A 22798-nucleotide genomic window follows, 5' to 3' on the forward strand; every position below is an offset into this window, starting at 1 on the left:
CGCGGATGAAAACAGGAATCAACCACCAGTGATTGAGCAAATACCTGTCGTAGCAGCAGCACTTGAGCCAATAACAATGGCTGGTGTACAAATGATGATTCAAACGATGTTGGATCGTCAGATGGAAGAAACAAGACGTCTATTTAGGCAGAATCGTGAAGAATCGTCAATTCAAGTGGAAGAGCCCGAGGAGAATGGAGGGCAGTCTGAAGGAGAAAACTTTAATGGGATTGTTGGTCAAGACGACCCACTAGTGGTTAGACGCAACAACCAGTATGGAGGAAATGATGGGCGTGGGTGCAAGTACAAGGATTTCATGGCGTCCAAACCACCATGCCTATCCGGAAGCCCGACGCTGGTGCAAGTTATGGACTGGATCTCCAAAATGGAGACTATGTTTGAAAGTTGCGAATGCAGCAACAGGCAGAAAACCGCTCTTGCGATCCCTCTGCTAAAATCTGGCGTGTTGAGTTGGTGGAAGCTGTTAGCTGACTCTATGCCCAAGGGAGAAGCAAGAAAAATGTCTTGGGAAGACTTTGTGGAACAACTAAAACTGCAATACTGCTCCGAGCAGGACCTTCTGGAAATCAGTAATGAGTTTCAGAATTTGAAGAAGGGGAAATTGAGTGTTACTGAATACGCTGCTAGTTTCACAGAAAAGATGAAGTTTATCCCATATTTGGTACCAACAGAACTCTCTAAAGTCAACAAGTTTTCCCACGGACTACCAGCGGACTATGGTCCAATGGTTAAGCAAGCAACCACATTGAAAGCCGCCATTTGGGCTGCTAGAAATGTTGAGACCCAGATCAGGGAAAAAGGTCTAGAAAGGTCAGAGGTTGGTGAAAAGAGGAAGTTCGAGGGATCTTCAGGGTCTAGCAAAAAGGGTAAATTCTCGAAGTCTAGTTCGAGAGGAGTTAGAGGAGGCAAAGCGAAATGGTGCGACAAATGCAAGAAGAAGCATCATGGGAAGTGCGGCGGGGAAGCCACATGCTTCAAATGTGGAAAGCCAGGGCATTATGCCAATGACTGCACCCTCACCAAGAATGTTTGTTATGGTTGTGGTGAGGAAGGGCACATCTCAAGAGATTGTCCGAAGAAGAAGGAGGCAGCAAAACCCAACATTCCGCCAAAGCCGAAGGCGAGAGCATTCCAGATGACACTGGAAGCTGCCAAAGATGAAGCTGATGTCGCTTTAGGTACCTTTCTCGTAAACAAATTGCTTGCCCAAATTTTATTTGATTTTGGAGCCAACTACTCCTTTATTTCGCATGAATTTGGTAGAAAACTAGCTTTGCCTGTCGATAGACTAGATAATGTTTTATTAGTCGAAGTTGCTAGTGGCAAGTTTGTACCTATTAGCCATCGTACGAAAAACATCTTAATTGACTTGAATGGGAATAAGTTCCATGAGGAATTATTGCCTATTGAACTTAATGGTTACGACATCGTGTTGGGAATGGATTGGCTTAGCGCCAATGATGCCGAAATTTTATGCAAGAAGAAAATAGTGAAAGTGAACCCACCAGGGAAAGAGACATTTATGGTGTATGGGGACAAACGCAGAGTAAGTTCTGGGATCATTTCCCTAATGAAAGCCAAAAAGTGTTTGACCAAGGGGTGTACATCATATTTAGCATTCGTGATCGATGCTAAGAAGGAAAAGAAGGTGATGCAGAATATTCCTGTCGTATGTGATTATCCGGAAGTATTTCCCGAAGATCTTCCTGGATTACTGCCCGATTGGCAAGCAGAATTTCGTATCGACTTGTTGCCCGGAACGACGCCTATAGAAAAAGCACCTTATCGATTAGCAATGATGGAGATGAAGGAGATGATGATGTAACTTCAGGAGTTATTGGAAAAAGGTTTCATAAGACCTGGTTCGTCGCCCTGGGGAGCTCCGGTGTTATTCGTGAAGAAGAAAGATAGGAGTATGAGAATGTGCATCGATTACAGAGAACTGAACAAGGCAACAATAAAGAATAGATATTCGTTGCCGAGGATTGATGACCTATTCGATCAACTACAAGGTTCAAGTTATTTTTCAAAGATCGACCTGAGGTCAGGATATCATCAGCTGAAAGTAAGAGAGAAGGATATAGAGAAGACTGCATTCAGAACACGATATGGACACTACGAGTTTTTGGTTATGTCGTTTGGACTAACCAACGCTCCAGCAGCATTCATGGATTTTATGAACAGGGTTTGTAATCCGTTCCTTGATAAATCTGTGATAGTGTTCATAGATGACATTCTGATTTACTCAAAGAGCCAAGAGGAGCATGGCAGACACTTGCGAGAAGTGTTAGAAGTCTTGAAGAAGGAGAAGCTTTATGCTAAGTTCTCCAAATGTGATTTTTGGATTCGAGAAGTCCAATTCTTGGGTTACGTGGTCAACCAAGAAGGTATAATGGTTGATCCAGCAAAGATTAAAGCTGTAATGAAGTGGGAACAACCAAAAACTCCCACGGAGATCCGAAGCTTTTTAGGATTAGCCGGATATTACCGAAGGTTTATCTAAGGCTTTTCTTCGATCGCTAGTCCATTGACAACTTTGACCCACAAAGGAGCTACTTATGCTTGGAGTGATAAGTATAAAGAAGCATTCGAGAAACTAAAGAAGAAGCTATGCGAGGCACAGATTCTTTCTCTACCCGATGGAGTTGAAGACTTCGTTGTTTATAGCGATGCGTCTGGTGTTGGATTGGGTTGCGTTTTGAACCAAAGAGATAAGGTGATCGCGTATGCATCTCGACAGCTAAAAGAGCATGAAAAGAACTACCCGACTCATGATTTGGAATTGGCAGCGGTAGTTTTTGCTCTGAAAATATGGAGGCATTACCTCTATGGCACAAAGTACAAACTTTTCACTGGTCATAAGAGTCTCCAATATCTCTTTAATAAGAAAGAATTGAATATGAGGCAACGACGCTGGCTAGAGTTACTTAAGGACTACGATTGTGAGATACTTTACCACCCCGGTAAAGAGATTGTTGTTGCTGATGCTCTCAGTTGGAAGGTCAATCTTGGAAGAACAAGGCCAAGAGCGTTGAGAATAGAAGTTGTCTCAACAATTGTGGAGAGTATAAAGAAAGCTCAAAACGAAGCTTCTGAAAAGAATGACCGGAAAGAGGAACGTTTGGGTAAAACGTTGGTGTTCAATACAAACGGTCATGGACTGAAGGTATTCCAAGATCGTATTTGGGTACCTAAGTCAGGAGGAATAAGAGATCTTCTGATGGAAGAAGCTCACAAAACCATGTACTCCATTCATCCCGGTAGCAAAAAAATGTATAGGGACCTGAAACCCTATTACTAGTGGCCGACGATGAAGCTCGACATTGCGAAGTATGTGGCGGAGTGTGTGACTTGTGCGAGACTCAAGACACAACATCAGAAACCGTACGGGAGTTTAGAACCTTTACCTGTACCTATGGGTAAGTGGGAAGACATTGCTATGGATTTTGTCACTAAACTGCCTAGAACAAAGAATGGTCACGACATGATTTGGGTGGTCGTTGATCGATTCACTAAGAGTGCGCATTTCATAGCAGCCAATGAGAAATGCTATATCGAAAAGCATGCGAATTCTTACGTGAAGGAAATTGTGAGGCTTCACGGTGCTTCGTTAACGGTTGTGTCGGATCGTGATAGCTGTTTCACCTCATGATTTTGGAAAAGTCTACAAGAGGAATTGGGTACCAAGTCGTGTTTAAGTACAGCTTATCATCCGCAGACTGATGGTCAGAGCGAACAGACGATACAAACACTTGAAGATATGCTAAGAGCATGTACCTTAGAATTCCAAGGTAACTGGGATGAACATTTACCATTGGTAGAATTTTCCTACAATAATAGTTTCCACTTGAGCATTAAGATGACACCTTATCAAGCTTTGTACGGACAGAAGTGTCGTACGCCGTCTTGTTGGCTTGAGGCTGGGGAAAATAGTTTAAAGGACCAGAGATAGTCCATCAAACTACTAAAAAGTTGAAAATAATTAGGGAAAGAATGTTAGCCGCTCAGGATCGTCAAAAGAGCTATGCTGACAAAAGCGAAGACCGATGACTTTTGAAGTTGGAGATTCGGTTTTGCTTAAAGTCTCGCCGTGGAAGGGACTTATAAGATTTGGTAAAAGGGGAAAGTTAAGTCCAAGGTTTATTGGACCGTTTAAAGTTCTTTAGAGAATTGGGAACCAAGCTTACAAGCTCGAACTACCCGAAGAACTAAATGGAATTCATAACACTTTTCATGTGTGTTACTTGAGGAAGTTCACGGGAGAAGTTCCCGACATGATTCCACTTTCGGAGTTGAGAATCGATGAGAACAAAAGGTTGATTGAAGAACCAGAGGCAATCATTGACCGAAAGACTAAGAAGTTGCGACAAAAGATGGTTGAGTTAGTGCTTGTCCGTTGGAAACACGCGAATGGGCCGAATCTCACATGGGAGACGGAGAGTGACATGATGAGTCGCTATCCACATTTGTTTGCTGATGTGTGATTCCGGGGACGGAATCATCCTAAGGTGGGGAGAATTATAACGCCCGTGTTTCTGGGCTTGCCATTCTTTTTAGCAATGTAATAGTCTAGGTTAACCTTTGTAACCCAATTTGAAATAATAAGAATGTATTATTTGTGAATTATGTGAATTCTGTGTTTATTTTCTTAATTATTATAATTTAATGAATTAAGAATAAAATAAGAGTCAAAATTAAAGTGTGAGATATGCCCGATATTGATGCACGAAGTTGTAGTGGCCGAAACGAGGTTTCCGAATATATATAGAACGCCTAAATCTGACTTCGTATGAGGAAGTTATGATTTTCTGAAATTTCGACTTGGCAGTATGCAGCCTAAATACTCGATTTGATATCGAGCGGTTTTTAGCCGAAACAATCTAAACGAGAAATCGAAGATCTCGTTGTTAGTAGCGAAACAATGAAAAGTTAGGCGAGAACGGACGTCGGATGAAGAAGTTATAAATTCATAACGAAGTTTTTCTGTCCCGGCCTTCTAAAAATAAATAATAAAAATAAAAGTCAAAATTAGCCGACGGAGTCTAAACGAAAGTTGTAGAGCGTAGTCTCACCTACGCGTGGATATAAACAACGTCGAAAACGGAGTTCATATGAAGTAGATAAGAATTTTTGAAATTTATTAACAATTAAAATATAAATTTAATTAATAAATCCGATATTATCCGAAGGGGAGTCACCGGACTTATCCGGGTTACGCCCAGCGTACAGCGAAGCGTGACGAAGCCTCGCACTCGAGTACTCCGATGACGCATGCAGTGACGCTTTTGGCATTACGCCTAGCGTACCGAAGCAGTACGCCCAGCGTAATGCGAGGGTTCATCCCTATAAAAGGGGCATGCGAGGGCAGCTTCTTTCATTTACAAACTTATTCCTTTCTCTCTAAGTTTTGCCTCGATTTGCGTGGCATTTATACCCCGAAGCCCCGGTATTATTCCCGAGCCACGAAGCAAGTTCCGAAGTCCCGAGGATCCCAAGAAGTGAGATTTCCGAGTCGAAGCCCTGCCTGCGAGGAGCCTGGTTTTGTGAAGATCTTCCAGATCTACGGAGAAACACTACTTTTGCAAGCCGTAGTGCTGTCCGATCATCTTCTGATCAAGTGAGTGTGTAGTCATTTTCTTTTAACACATTATTATGAAGTATTTTATACGAAATACGTGTTACGTGTATACTTTGTTGATTATATGTGTGAATGTATATTCACTTTCTTCTATCTCATAGATCTGATTTGTTCTCTATGAAATACGTGTTATGTGTGTATGCCTCATCTGTTATGTGGAAAAATGTATTGATCGAGCATGCTATACAGGTTTTAAACTTTGTATAAAAATGTATATTTTTATCTACTAATATATTGGGTAGAACATGGGTAGATAATTGGTGTGTAATAAATAGATGAGAGGCCTTGATGTTGTTGGTGTTATTCTAGTCATTCGGCAGAGTATGGATGACGACCACAGACTATTCTAGGCAGTCCTGTGGAACACTAGAAGGCTCATAACTTGTAGGTGTTGTGAACGACGTGTTCACCGGTGTACTCTATCCCCCTCATGGTTGCCTTTAGGATATTTATTGCTAAGGAAGCCCCTTTGCAATAATGTCCGTCCCGATGAAAATCCTAGATTATGTCCCTTATAATAGATGTTGTTTTAGGGACGTAAAGTGAGGATAACGGGAATGGGTAATCGGGTTATTGTTGATTGTTGAAATTAAATATAATTATTTATTGTGGGTTGAAAACCCTATATGCTCACCAGGCTCCCAAGTCTGACCCACTCAGTTTTATTTGTATTACAGGAAGTGGCGCAAGGGCATAAGATGGATGAATCATCAAGTTGTTTTGGTTACAAGTCTGTATATGTATATATTTGTTTAATGACTTGTAATGTTATCGTTTATGCTTTATGATTTGTATCGGAACATGACATCCCGATTTTTGATTATGAAATGAAATCATATTTCTTTATGAAATGTTTGATAAAAATCTATTTTATCATGTTTTGTTTCTGGGAACAAATTATGCATCTCTTTTAAAAATCAAAAGGATTTACTCTGAAAATGTTTAAAAAGCGTAAATGAAACCGGTCTTTTCTGGCCGAGATTTTGGGGATGTCACAAGGCATTAGACGAAACCAAATTTAATGGTTTTCTGAACAAAATGGGTATGATGATGCCTGATCCTATATTCTTTCAGGAGACATGTTCTCTTTGATAAGAGTATTCAGAAGAAGTATATGCTTTGAACTCATTTATTTTGCTTCAGAACTATTTTTCCTCTAAATACACAGGATCCTTTTACTTGTCTCTTTTACTAATTATCCCTTGAGTTTGTTAAATTAAACAGTTTATTCTCTTCTTCACGACGATCTGGATCGACCATCATCAGAATCATAATGCTCCGCAATTTTCAAAGTCCTGTCCGCAATTTTAAACTTGCTCCGGAATTTTCAAAATCCATTCCAGAATTTCAAATTGCTCCAGAATTTCAAATTGCTCCGGAATTTCAAACTGCTCCGGATTTTTCAAAATAAATTTCAGATCCTCTCCGGAACATTTCTCTCCGGAACTGCCTCAAAAGAATAAATTCATAACTCGCCATTGTACCTATCAAATCTTAGTCATCCCCAATTTACTCATTCGGAATACCAAAAGGTTTTACACTGAACCGTCAGCAATGGTTACTTTTCGGAATCCTTATCCCTTTCCCCTTGATCCTCGAGCAATGACTGTACCAACCCTAAAAGCAAACATCTTATCGCCAGTTGCTATTCCATTTTCAACTTCGAAGCACTCAACCTTTCACGTTCCTGTCACCTCAACCCCCAAAAACGTATAAACTCATTTAATGCAACCTGTTTAACTTCGTATCCTCTTCATTACCTTTTTCAACCCAGCCCATCTTCCCTTATCTATAAATACTCTCTCGAATCCTCACTTTACCTCTTTACGCTTACTCAACTGCAATTCCCCAAAAAACCCTCACTGTTCTTCGTGTTCTTCAAGCACTCATCCCTCTTCAATAATGGAGTCCTCACAAAACCCAACCAAAACCACTTCCACTCCCAGGAAATCAATCGCAAGAAAGAAGTCATCTAAAGGCTCTAAAGGTTCATCTTCTTCTGCAGATCAAGAACCTTTCTTGAGAGATACAACCCAACTGTTCTCTCTAAACGCATTGGACTACGATGAATCGATCAGAGTAATGATCAAGCTCATTGATAACCACCCCATCTCCATCCCACTTACCAAAATCCCTGATCCACCACTACCACTTCATCATCTCCACCGTGCATTCACAAGTATCAAGTTTGAAGATGGCGTTCTGGAAACCACCATCATTGGATATCGCTCCGTTCCCATCTACAAATCGACCTTTCTCAAGGCGATTGGTGTCAAACCTAATCCCAAAGGTTTCAAAATCGTTGAACCAACGACTGAAGAGTTCCAGACCGTTCTACGATACATAGTCTACACTCAAGATTATCGGGCAAAAGACTTCAAGAAAAGTGATGTCTATGGGTTATGGACTACTTTGATGCATCTCATCATTCGTGGTTTGTATGGAAAGCACGGAGGAACGGACACTTTAAGTATGGACTAGCTGAACGTCGTCTTCAACATCTACTCCGGACGTAACAACGCCGTTGATCTTCCTGAAGTATTATGGCAAGACTTCTGCAAGTTTTCCATTAAGAGAAAACCAAACGAAATTTCAAGCCCTAGATTTTGGGCTCTGACAATAGAAAAAATCTTCAAGGAACTCAATGTCCCCATTCCGATGAACACCATTCCTCCGGAGGTATGTATTTCCTTCAAACTTGTTAAGGCTTATAGAATCCGGACCAATCTTTGTTTGGTCCCGTCATACGACTTCCGGACCACATGTTGGCTATCATCCCTTCTGAATCTCCTTACTTAAAACAACACTTAGAGACTTCGGTTGTGTTCGACCCAACACAACCTGCCCCGGTCTCTGTTGAACCCACTTCGGAAGAAGCCAACCCTGATATGTCCGGACCCAAACCCAAAAAATCGGCCAAGAGAAAATCTTCTCCCAAAAAGCCCAAGGCCAAAAAGAAAACCAAAGTCAGTGCCTCCTCTCCATAGGAGGGCACCCATGACACTCCGGCTGATTCTGGCCGTCCGCACACCCCCCGTGCCCACTCATCTGAGGTACCCCTCAATGTTGCAACATCACACGCACACACTCATGGGGAGTCTCCACATAATCCACCCTCACCCTCTCAAAAGGGTGATGCAGGTGTTGAACAAAGTTCCTTGCAGCCCCTGGAACACACCCACGTGTCAAGTTTGATATTCCCATCATTTCCTACGCACGCACACACTCCGAAACCACTGTTCCGTACCCCAAGCATCTGGAAGGAGGAGTAGTCCCTCCCGCTTCCGATGCCTCAACTGGTCTGATACCCGGAAGGAGTAAAGGATGACCAGGGGTAAATGATCCCGATTGGACAGATTATGTTAACAGGGTTGCATCCAGGCGTCCGGATCTCACCCGAGCTCAAGTGGAATCCACTCTTATTTCCATGATAAATAGGGCCTTTCAGAGCCACTTGTCCTTTACCCCTCCTACTGACGCTGACGCAGATGATGCACTTACTTCTACACAACCTCCTATCACTACTCATCAAAGTCCTTTCCATATTGATCCAGAAGAAGAAATTTATGAATAAGTATTGCTGCACAACGACGCCAATCACATTCCGGAATTTACCTTCAAAGCATCTACTCATTTCCAATCCAAACCATCTGGTTCTAAGTCTGCATATGACTTCGGATCTTCATTCTCCACCTCTCCGGATGGCAACTCTCACTCAAAACATCAGGAAGACGATGCAACCACCAAACAAGGTCCTTCAACTCATCCTCTCTCTCACAAGTCCTCTCTATAACATTCCAAATTTGATTCAGAATCATCTGCTGGTGATTATGTTGATCCCTTTGCTCTCTTGGAGATCCGAACTACTGTCTCCGGCACTATGGAAAAAGTGTCATCCGTTGAAAACTTTGTCAGTCAACTGAACAACAAACTGGATCAACAAGTCTCTGGACTCGATGCGAAACTTGATGCTATTCTCCACTCTCTCTCCAAATCGTCCAGACCATCTGTTGCAGAAAGAGAAGGCCAGTTGGACCAATTAATCTCTCTCCGCCTAAAGCACATTGTAGAGCAAATTGATTCCAAATATGACGCTCTGGTCGATAACTACCTCAACACCATCTCCTCCATGCTCAAAGTCCATGATGACTTGGTAACTGCTACCAACGAACTCATTAAGCAGAATCACATTCGCCATGAAAAAGCAAATTCAAAGAATGGAGAAAGAGCTTAAGCAAAAGGATGAAATGAATTTGGTTATTCAACAAGTCCTCATCAAACTTCTTCGTTCAACTTGGAACATCGTTGATGTTCTGAACCAGAAGTTTGATGAGATGATTTCTATCCTTAGCACCACCTTCAAACACCTTTCTGAGCAAGCTCTCACTGCTGAATCCTATGACACTCTATCTCTTCAACTCGCTTCTGGTCTTCAGAAAGTCTTCTCCAAGTTTGATGATCTCAAGGACTCTCTGTTCCTTGCACCGGTCCGCAGGTTTACCGATGCAAGAGGGGGAGAAGGACCCAGTCGACCATGGAAGCCTCCTACTCAGTTCTCTCTCCGAGATGAAGAAGAGTCATGCGATGAATAACTTCATATTCTCTCTGGATCTCCTTCCAAAAGTGCCAAAGAGGAAGCAAGTGAAGATGAAAACGAATGTCCCTGATGACGCTCCTAAAAGCATCCTCGCTCTTCAAGCTACCAAGTTGGCTATTCCGAAGGTTATTTCTGAAGAACAAAAGAGGATATGGTCCACAGTCGCTTGGCCATCCTCACTTCCAGAAGTTTTTGACCAAGATGTCAAAATGGATAAGGCCAAATCTCTTCTAAGCGTCCAAGCTTTCTGGGCTACTCCTTCGGTACAGCCTCCTATTCCGGAACCCAAAATTGCTCCAATTGATCAGGGCTCTCCACTCCGGACCCCTGATGATATTCCGGAAGAACCACTCCCAAATCCTACTCCGGAATTTACAATTGATGAGAATACAAAGATGGTTATCTCTGCTCTTCATAAAAACAAAGGCAAGAAACCAATGACAACTGAACAATCAGCCTTACACTCCGGACCTCCTCTCAAACACAAACATAGATGGTCTCAGGAGGAAATTAACCAAGCCCTTGAAGAAAGCATCCGAATTCAGGCTCTAAAAGATAATCCTAACCCATTGCATGGGATATCTCCTCTTTGTCGTGAAGGCATCCTCCAAGATCACCAAATCATTCCAATCATGTCCTATAACATTCCCACAAGTGATCTTGAGCAACTGGATCTTCCTCTTTCTCCCTACAAAAAATATTACACCAAGTTTGCTCCACTCCATCCTACAGATCCTCCTGAAGTAATCATCCGAACAGAAAGAGAAAGACTTGATACGTTCTACTCTAAGAATGCCTTGCCATTCAAGGACGTATGGTCAAAGAAGAGGATCACTTAGGTCTCGGGCTTCGAAAGAAAATCCTAGTAAAGTTTGAACTAAACTGTCCATTGTTCCGGTTTCACATTTTCTGGAACAGACCTATTCCCCGGACTCTTACCGATTCAGATTTCCCCTCCATGAATCCGAACGATATTCTTACCCTAGCCGCCTACTTCAGAGAAAATCAAAGGGATGACCTCAGTATGGGAGCCTATCATGCTGCTCTAAGCTTCTTAAAAGATTATGTTGCAGAATTAAACCGAAGAGACTATGAACTTGCTCACCTTTACGGAACAGAACAATTTGTTCCGAAAATTGACTTTATCCTTCCGGAAGCTGAACTTCTTGCTGATGGTCCCATTGAAGAGCCTGTTCTAGGGTTTGTCTACACTACAAGAAAAACAAATAAGAAGGACTGCTTCTGAGTTCTAGACAAACACCTGATCCTTACCAAAGCTCTGAAGAAGTTTATTTCGCGTGCATCCAATTCTGATGCTCCGGAACACATTAAGGAAAAGTTTGTGAGTCAGCTGGCATGGTACGTTGAAGTCCGAGAATGGCTATTTCGAGCCTATACATTCATCAAGGAAGAAATGAACTAAACTTGATGGATTGATAAGTTCACTTAGGGGGAGATTGTTGGAACCTGAAAGTGAACCTCTAGCAATACTTGATACTAATTCCGAAGTTTGTTTGGTTCCGGAGAAGTAGATGCTCCGGAACATGTCCGGAGCTGGAGAAAAGGAGTGAAGAAACTTGAAGAGAAACACATTTCAGAACTGATCTTGAAGTTCGGAATGCTTGCAGATCCGAAAAATGCTATTTTGTCTTTTGTCATTTATTATATTTGTATTGATGTAACATCTCATAGGACTTAGCTTTTTGTACTCATAGACAATCAGAATGTCAGAAATAGTTATTTTGTCCAGTCCTATGTAAGTTACTTGGTTAATTCGTTGTAACACTCCCTCCTATATATATGAGCATTCAATACATGTCAATGACGAATCTTTTCTCTCACTTTTGGCATTTTTATCTTTATCACATCAAAAACATTCTTCTTGTTCATTTATTGATCTTTCCTTGATCATTATTTACTTATTCATACTTAATGTCTTGATCATTTGTTGAATTAATTATCTAAGACTTGACTGGTCTGTCCAGCCTTGACTTGAACATCTATTTGCAAGCAGACATTGATGTCAAGCATTCACTCAAGGTTGAGTTCTCAAACCTTGTCCCTACGCAAAGATCTTGTTCTCTCAATTAATATCATGACATGACTGAACGAGGTTTATTAACTTACATAAAAAAAGTTATTTATATAAACCCTTTTACTTTTATACGAAAACACAATGCTTATGTGGGAGGAGTTTGCCCCACTGTTTAAGTGTATCTTCATAAATTAAGTAAGATAATACTTAATAACTACTACGACACACCCATACAAGTTTTATAAACTCAAAACCTAATACGTTTACATAAAAACTATACAAACGCTTGTACAAGGTTTCTAGAGTAAATTTGGTCATTTTATATTTTTACAAGATGCGATATGACTTTATTTATATAAATTGGCATTCAAAATCTTTATATAAAAACATTTTGGTGATGAGAACCGTATAACTTTGATATAAGTCTTAATTACTTATGGGTATTTTTTTCAAATTTGCACTTTTAGAATTAAACAAATGGTATTTATAAATGATTCCAAATACATTTGTATAACTCAATTATTTTTATACTTTTGATAGAAAAGTACGTATTTATAAAATTTGGTTAACCAAATAAATAATAAAAATCACTTTGGTTATAAAAAATAAACACTTTGTGTCAAAACTTGTAGAACTCACCAATAATTTTGTTGACGTATCTTAATGCATGTATTCTCAGGTTGGAAGGAATTGCATAGAAGACTTTCCATTGTTTTACAACACCCTTGTAAACGCCGAAATGTTAGGCATGTGTCTTGATTTAGCAATTGTCTTGTCAATGTAATTTCTACTTCGATAATAATATAATATTATATTTGTATTGTTCAATGTATGTTCAATAACTGTGATTACTGATTTAAGTGGCGCACCTCGGCGTTTCTGCCGGCGGTCGGGGGTGGGACACATTGGTATTAGAGCTATTGGCTATAGTGAACTAGTTCTTTCTTAGGAAAGCACGACTATATTGGAGCCCATTGACGTGTATGCTTCGTATATATGGACTTCTTATAAATTTTGCAGCTCTTCCTTCAAACTCAATCAATAGATCACCAACCCTCACCATCTATAATCTATCAAACCTGTAACAAAGAAACCACCACCACAACCTTCATCTTTTTCATCTTCACATACCATCTAACCATCTCCATACCTTATTTTGTTCTTCATCTTCTTCAGCACACATCACTAGTCATACTCATCACCATTACGATGCAGGCTAGATCCCTAGAACGATTTGGCAATATCAATATGTGATGATTTTAGCGAAACCTAGGCTTGAGCCAACGATGGTTCTATCTAAGAGAAAGAGGGTGTCAATGATGAATAGATGTAGGAGATTGAAAGGTGCAACAAAGGTTTAACTTTATGATAAAGATTGTCAACGTTACCAATGATGTTATAGGGGAAGTCAACTGCGTGAAAAAAGATGGAGGAGAAACGCAAGGAACGGTTAGGGGACAAATTAAAGTTTGTGACTTTTTGTGGACAATGAAATAAGAGGAAAACTGGGGTTGAGGGTTGGGTTTAGGGTTATGTTTAGGTTATTATTTTTTTTTAATGTTAAATTAAATTAGAAAAAAATAAAATTGAAAAGACCAAACAAGGATAAAATAGTAATTTCAGATCCATTTAGAAAAAAAATGAAACCATGAAGATCAACCACTTGCGAAATATAACCACAAAGACCAAGCGTGTAACGTTTAGATAATGGTACTGGATCCTCTTGTTTAACAAAGGATAATCTTCAGAAAAATCCTAATATTTTACCTTAATTTATAAAAAAATCTCAAACTAAAATTTGTTTATGAAAAATCATGAATTGCTGGTAAAAATGACGATTGCATCCATTTTTCCCCATTTACTAGTTGTATTAATTACATGGTTCCATTAATGTCCTGTTATTTTATCATAATTTACGAATAAGTCAAAAACTAAAATTTAGTGATGATTTGACAATTTTCTTCGTATAACATACATTTTATCGGTTTCGTTGTTTACCTGGATGTCTAGTCATTTAATGAGTTGTTGAGATGGATATTATATAATGTTATGTTTACCATAAAACTTGATAGAATGACATATTTTATATTTTTTAGAATATAAAATGCATCATACCAAGGCTATGACAATTACATAAACTACCAACCACTTTGTTATTTTTTAAGTTTATAAGAAATTTCAAATTGTCTATTTAATCTTATGTAACCCACTATATCTATCTCATTAGACGTCAACTAATTTCTTGCCCTTTTTTTTTCTTAGAAACACAAATTTTACCGTTTTCATTATTGACTTGGATACATAGTCATAAATTAACCGGTAAGATAGATCTTAAATTTTACGGTAAATGTAGCATTATATAACACATTGTATTCATCTTATCAGCTCATTTAATGATTAGACATATAGTTCAGCAATGAAACTGATAAATATATATATTAAATGGAGAAAAATGTCAAATCATCATTAAATTTTAGTTTAAGACTTATTCGTAAACTAGGATAAAACAATGAAATTTTAATGGAACCATGTAATGAGACTTTAATAGAATCATATACATAATGAAACTGGTAAACCGGGACAAATGGGTCAAATTGTCATTTTTAACGGTTGTTCATGTTTTTTTGTAAACAAATTTTAGTTTTGATCATTTTCGTAAACTAAGGTAAAATATTAAGACTTTTAAAGAGATTTCTCTTTAACAAACAAGAACAGAACACATAATTTTATCAATGTTTTAAGACGGTGACATAGTGGCAATAGATACCAATTTAAGGTCTATGTTACTTGCACATAAGTAAATCGATACGTAAATAGAAAATATATATTAACTTCTAAAAGGTGAAGGAAAAATTAAATAGTGTTTTATATTACACTAGTTGTGAGACATGTATGTTATACGGGTTGGATAAAACAAAAAAATTAAATATGAAGGTTTAAACAAAAAATTATTTAAATTTAAAATTTAAAATTTAAAATTTGAATTTAAAATGAAACATATTCAATAATATGAGTTGTAATATTATAATTTAATTATTATTTTCAAATAAAACAATTAATAATTGAGGTTTAAATATGATGTGTTAATTAAAAAATGACACATGGAAAAAACATTTATTCAAAAATACCAAAAAATGACATGTGTCCAAGTTAATGAGAGAGTGACATGTGGCAAAATTATTTTCATTTATTAAGGAGGATTTTCAAAAAGATTAAGTCGAAAAACGTTTTAAGTATTATGTTTTTTATAGATAGAAACATTATACACTATTTTAAATCTATTTTTTTTTGAAACTTTAATGCGCCCACAATATTTACTTACTACCTTTAGAACACCATTAAAGCTTTGGTTCATTCAAAAACCTCAAGCACGACATCAAGAGGCAATGGCTGTCTACAAACTTGAACGAAAATGGCTCATTTCTTTTAAATAGCATTAAATTCTCTCATATCAAATAAATCTTATTTTAAAAAAAAAAAAAAAAAAAAAGTGACGCAGCCGTGGACTTTATCACAATGGAATGAAATATTATCACAAATTCACAATTGAATGAAATATTATAAGGAATTTTACAAAAAAATGTAGATGCATCAATTGTCATGCATATTATGCATATTTATATATGTTAAAACACACACCACAAACAAACATACATGTATAGATACGATTTATATATGTTAAAACACACATTACAAACATACATACATATATAGATAAGAAAATCTCTAGAAAACTCCTAATTTTTTGGAAAAAGTTTCAAAAAATCCCTAAATGTTTTCTTTTGAATAAAAAGACCCAAAAACCCGGAAATTTATTTAGTTTATTCCATTTTTACTTATTCAACCGGTCACCATGCCACATGGCATGTCATATGGACACATCACCATGTGATGATGTGGGGCTGACGTGGCATGCCATATCAGCTTGTTACTTAGTAATGAAAAAATGACATTTTTGAAAAGATTGAAGGCATGTCATGGACATGTTTGGCAAAAGTAGATGTTAGCTGGAGGTGGTTAGCGGGTAGCTGATAGCGGGAAACTGTAACTTTTATTTGTTATCTGAGTGTTTGACAAAAGTAGCTGCAAATTTTTAAAATATATAAAATTACATAAAATGACAATTGATTAAAAATAAATAAATATATAAATAGACTTTTGGTAATCATAAAATTGATTTCAAAAGCTCAGTAACGTTTAATTAAATGCTACATGAAGTAATTTTTAGATTTGAAACATTTTGTTTAAACTAAAAGTTAAACGCTCGTACCGTTAAACGAAACTTTTTGTTTAAATTAGAGCGTTTTGTCAAAAGCTAAAAGCTAGAAACTTTCAAACGCTTTCAAAATCTCTGTGTCAAACACGACACGTCTCGTGTGGCATGTCCATGTCAAACCCCAAATCATTACATGTGTCCAGATGGCATGCCATATGGCATGGTGACTGGGTGAATAGGTAAAAAAAGATTAAACTAAATAAATTTTCCGATCTTCTGGGCTTTTTTATAAATAAATAAATTCAGAACTTTCTAATTTTTTTTCCAAAATATTGGAACTTTACTATAAAATTTATAAGGACAATGACAATTCTTTACTATCCACTTCTTAAACACACAAACATGAAACTCAATCTTTGAACTTGACATGTTCGCATACGACATATAGCCATAGAATATATAATACAATCTTAACATATAAAAACGTGCGATTAATATGCATGAAACGCCATTAAATGAGTTTTTTTTTGTTTCTTTTTTTTTTTCTTCATTTTTTTGAAATAAAAGTAAACTTTTTGTTAGGTTATTTTATATGTTTTTTTGTTTTTTTTATTTTTATTTTTTATTTTTTAATATTTTATAGCACATCATTGAAATTTTGTGCTTTTTTAGTTTTTGGGTTTTTATTTATTTATTCATATTTTTTGGTTTTTTTTTAAATGTTAATATAATGTCAATTTTGTGTTGAATCTTACACACGAAGATGGCACAAGATGACGTCATGTCTTTTTACATTTGATACCAATACAAATTTTAATTTAAATTTCGTTTTAATTTCATTTTATATCATGTTATGAATTGTCACCCTTGACTATATTATGAATAGGGGTGGCAAATCGTGCTATCGTTTCGTGTTTCTGTCTGACACGACACGACACGACAAAGTTTTTGGTAACACGAACACGACACGACACGATGTCGTGTTTTTCTTAACTAACACGAAAACGAACGAAGTAAAACACGACAAAAACGACACGACAAATATAACATATACTAAAAACTAGTTTATTTAATGAATAATTTATCAAATATAACACGATAAACACGACAAACACGAAAACACGATAAAGAACTGCTAAATCGTGTCAATTTCGTGTCGAATTTCGAACACGAACACGACACGACACGACATCGTGTTTTTTATAGCTAACACGAACACAACACGAACATGAATTCAAATTTTAGTTTCGTCCCAATTTCGTTTCGTGCCGTGTATTTTTGTCGTGTCGTGTCATAAATTGTCACCCCTAATTATGAACATGACCGATGACCAATGTAAATAAGATAAAAACTTTAAATATGTGTTTCTTATGAAACAAATGGTGATATAAAATTGCTCTCCTATATAGTCCCTAAAAATCACAAATGCTCTATTTTCATCCCAAAAACTTGTCAAGTGTCGAATTTCATTTCGACGGGTTTGGTTGGATCCATGCATGTAACAACTTGTTACACTAAAAAAAACTATATAGAGAATATCAAGTTATTTATTTTTCTGTGATCAAGATAATATCAAAAGACGCAAAAGTAAATGATGAAAATAGTCAAAATCGAGGGGTTTAGTTTAGCATAAATTTGGTACTGTAGAATTGTTGTGGTTTCGTTAAATCCAAAGATGGAAGCCAAGAGAAGCGCCCAATGTTTCTATTTGTAAGTATTCAAATTCTCTCTTGGGTTTCTCATCTCTTCCGTCATTTATACCACTTCAACTCTCAATTCCTCCACCCCAATCCGCCTTCTCTTCCGATCAACTCTGAAAATCGACACTATGGTATGTTCATCGCTTTCTCCTGTTCTTATCGATTACTACAATTGTAGAATTTGGATGTTTTTTGAATTTTGAGTCGAATTTGAATGGACAATTGATAAATGAATGCATGCAGTGTTTGAGACCATTACTGTTTGGATCGCTTTCAAGACAAGTGAAGGCAATGGCAGTTCATCCAGTGGCCACCATAACCACCATACTCCATTACAGTCGTCTCCTCCCCCGGGATCTCACTGTTGATTTAGAGAGACACCGATTCATTCGCCATGAGTTGATTGATGATCACACCTTCTTATTCAATTTCATTGTTAATATCTTGTCATGCTTCTGGTAGCGACTTAGCCCTTGGGAAAGTGGAAACCCCCACAAAAAGAAAATTTAGAATCAAATGCTAAGTCTTCACTTAAATTGTGTTTTAGAAACGTACATTTATAATTTTTCAGTTGAAACCTACAAGTATTATCAAACCAATTCGATAAGAATTATTGTTATTTGCCCAAAATATAAAAAATGAAGTCAGTTACTCAGTTAGATCTCAACCTTCGATCGACATTATGGAAGCCATCAAGTTATTAGAAATAATTAAAAGATCACCCAAGGCTATAAATTACAGACAAAAAGTCGGTGAAACAATCAAGGTTGTCTAAAAAAAATCATTTACGAATTGGGTTATGGAATTAACAAGAGCTTAAAGTTCAACTTCTTCGATAAGCACTGGCACATCTTGGGGCTGACAGAATTCGAGTGGACAAACTCAAAACAATATCTAACCAGGCATGAGCACGGGTCTTGGATCTGCCCGAACTGGACCAGAACAGAAAGAACCGGAACCTATCAAAGCTGAAATGAAGAACCGTGAAACGGACTTATAAGGATTAAACCGGTTCCGGTGCTGGTTTTCGGTTTCAAAGTCGTTTCCAGCCCATTAAATGTTTTCCAGCACCACTAAGTCATTTTCAGCCCCATTAACAGATTTTGGCTTCCCCAGTCTGATAGAATCGGAAGCGTTAGAACTATATATAATTATCAATATAGTATGACGGATAGATACATATTCTTTCTGCATAATTTTTATAAATACATATTCTTTATGATTATGTTTGTGTTTTGACTTATCGTTATGATACTATCCCAAGCTTCCACATTGGCAGTTTTTATAATAAGGAAACCGCCCCCCTAAAGCCCGATATGCATTGGCAAGTGTTTTTTTAGCGAAATTGTCAAGTGTTTTTTTAGCGAAATTGTCCATGACATGGAAGTACATTTTTACATGTTGGTTAGATGTTCTTGGTTACCATATGTCACCCATGGAGTATCACATTATCTTTAACTATCGCCTCATGACCCCTTTATTTTCGGTTGACAAGATATGCCCAATTTGTCGTAAGACATGCTTTGACTTCTTTGGAGAGCATGTGGTTATTTGTAGAGAGCTTTCTAGTTTTAAGTATCGACTTGATATGATTATAGATGCTCTTTTGACGTATAACAAGGGTCGGGGTTTCCACTAAGAAAGAAGCACCCGTTAACTTCTTTATTGATTTATTGAAGGGAAAATCGACATCTAGACTAATAGACATTTTGATTTTTGGGTGGATAAGGGGAAAACATGCATGTGCGGATCCAGGCGTTTCCCCCGTTGTCAGCTTGAGGAGTGAGGGTTTCATTACAAGTCAAGCTTCTTTAAAAGTTGTCTCATGTAAGGTGGCAAAACACAAAAAAATATGCATAGATAATCAATACGTGTTTATACCATTTGATTTTGATAAATTTGGTTTCCTAGCAGCAAAGTGATGAACTCCTCAATCAAGTAAAACGGGTTATTCATTATAATGTTATGACTCTAAGATATGTTAAGTAGTTTTTAAAATAGTTAGTTTTGAAATCCGTAAATGGATAGTGGTGCAACTTGTTACACGTTTACCTTTAATCTTGTTGTAATTTTGTGAACACCAACATGACATCATATTCGAAAAATTGTTTTTCAAAGTCTATTGTGGGTATATTTGGCGGTGAACTTTTAAGAGATTTTAACTTTTAACTTTTTGGGAAAACTGGAATAAAAAAGAACTTTCTTGAAAGTTCGAATTAAAAGGTTTTGTATCATAACAAAAATTTGTAATTCAATTAACTTTTAGATTTTATGTAATTTTACATCTCTATAATCTTATATCTATTTCTTTCAAATATTTATACTCAAATAAAATCTATAAATTCTACTTTTCAACTCTAATTATCAACTTTGGTTACCAAATACCAACTATCAACTAATTTTACAAAACATACTCGAAGAGTTGTGAACTAAATTATCTTTAACTATCGCCTCATGACCCCTTTATTTTCGGTTCACAAGATATGCCCAATTTGTCGTAAGACATGCTTTGACTTCTTTGGAGAGCATGCGGTTATTTGTAGTGAGCTTCCTGGTTTTAAGTATCGACTTGATATGATTATAGATGCTCTTTTGACGTATAACAAGGGTCGGGGTTTCCGCTAAGAAAGAAGCACCCGTTAACTTCTTTATTGATTTATTGAAGGGAAAATCGACATCTAGACTAATAGACATTTTGATTTTTAGGTGGATATGGGGAAAACATGCACGCGCGGATCCAGGCATTTCCCCCGTTGTCAGCTTGAGGAGTGAGGGTTTCATTACAAGTCAAGCTTCTTTAAAAGTTGTCTCATGTAAGGTGGCAAAACACAAAAAAATATGCATAGATAATCAATACGTGTTTATACCATTTGATTTTGATAAATTTGGTTTCCTAGCAGCAAAGTGATGAACTTCTCAATCAAGTAAAACGGGTTATGCATTATAATGTTATGACTCTAAGATATGTTAAGTAGTTTTTAAAATAGTTAGTTTTGAAATCTGTAAATGGATAGTGATGCAACTTGTTACACGTTTACCTTTAATCTTGTTGTAATTTTGTGAACACCAACATGACATCATATTCGAAAAATTGTTTTTCAAAGTCTATTGTGGGTATATTTGGCGGTGAACTTTTAAGAGATTTTAACTTTTAACTTTTTGGAAAAACTGGAATAAAAAAAAACTTTCTTGAAAGTTCGAACTAAAAGGTTTTGTATCATAATAAAAATTTGTAATTCAATTAACTTTTAGATTTTATGGAATTTTACATCTCTATAATCTTATATCTATTTCTTTCAAGTATTTATACTCAAATAAAATCTATAAATTCTACTTTTCAACTCTAACTATCAACTTTGGTTACCAAATACCAACTATCAACTAATTTTACAAAACATACTCGAAGAGTTGTGAACTCAATTATTCCTCCTGCCCCCCAATCTAAAGTTGTGCACAGCCTACAAAAATTCAAAAAAATTTCGATTGTCACAATCGAAAAAAAGAATTTCAAAATTCCTTTTACAACTTTTTTTTTTTCATGTTTAAAATTTCCATACGAAGAACAAGTTCAAATAATAATAAAATTATGGAGAGTGCTTTTATTAGAACAGTTGGCACTTCAGTCAACTCACCTCTTGCCAAGTAGAATTTTAAGTTCGAACTCATAGAAAAACAAACAATATGTTCAACACTCACAGGGAATGACATATTTGAAACTAAGATATAGTGCTATACTACCTTTTCATTAATTTAATTGCTATACATGCGCTTTTAAATATATATAACACACACACACACACATATATATATATATATATATATATATATATATATATATATATATATATATATATATATATATATATATATATATATATATATATATATATATATATATATATATATATATATATATATATATATATATATATGTGTGTGTGAATGCTCATTTGTAACGACCCAAATTTTAAGTCCAAAAATTTCTTTTTAAATTAACTGATTCATAAAAACGTTCATGAGGAAATACTGTGAAATTACATCGTCTCATAAAACAATGTATCATGTCTGAAAACCCAAGTCACAAAATAATAACATGTCAGAGTACAATCCCAGAATATCCATAGTGCGGAAAACAAAGAGTGTGTGTATGATGTGCCGCTACTGCACCAGCTCCTTCCCCTTCGCTAAAGAGGTACCTGAAACCAAAACTGTAAACTGTAAGCACGAAGCTTAGTGAGTTCTCCCATCGTACCACATAAAACACAATCATATAGCATACATACTGTCAGGCAATTCTGGGGTGCCCGACCTACCCGGTATAGCCATTATGGGGTGCCGACCTACCCATGCGGCCATTCTGGGGTGCCGTCCTACCCATGTCAAGCCATTCTGGGGTGCTGACCTACCCGTCGGTCCTAACAACCGACCCTCGGGGACTATCCCACTCCTTACTACTACTATCACATATATCATAACATAAACATACTATCAGACATATTTGGGGTGTCCGAACCACCCTTCGGTCTTAACAACCGAACTTGCGGACTATTCCCCTCCTACTACCACTATCACATATAACATATCATGCCAG

The 22798-nt window shown here is 36.9% G+C and overlaps 1 long non-coding RNA gene across 1 annotated transcript; it reads left to right on the forward strand.

The window, feature by feature from the left end:
* The first annotated feature begins 18188 nt into the window (after positions 1-18188).
* Positions 18189-18724, forward strand: LOC122197729 (uncharacterized). Its single transcript, XR_006191382.2, has 2 exons — positions 18189-18338; positions 18451-18724. It is a non-coding gene; the product is annotated as an uncharacterized LOC122197729 (long non-coding RNA).
* The last annotated feature ends 4074 nt before the right edge of the window (positions 18725-22798 follow it).

This window comes from Lactuca sativa, chromosome 4, assembly GCF_002870075.4.
Source record: "Lactuca sativa cultivar Salinas chromosome 4, Lsat_Salinas_v11, whole genome shotgun sequence".
Lineage (NCBI taxonomy): Eukaryota > Viridiplantae > Streptophyta > Magnoliopsida > Asterales > Asteraceae > Lactuca > Lactuca sativa.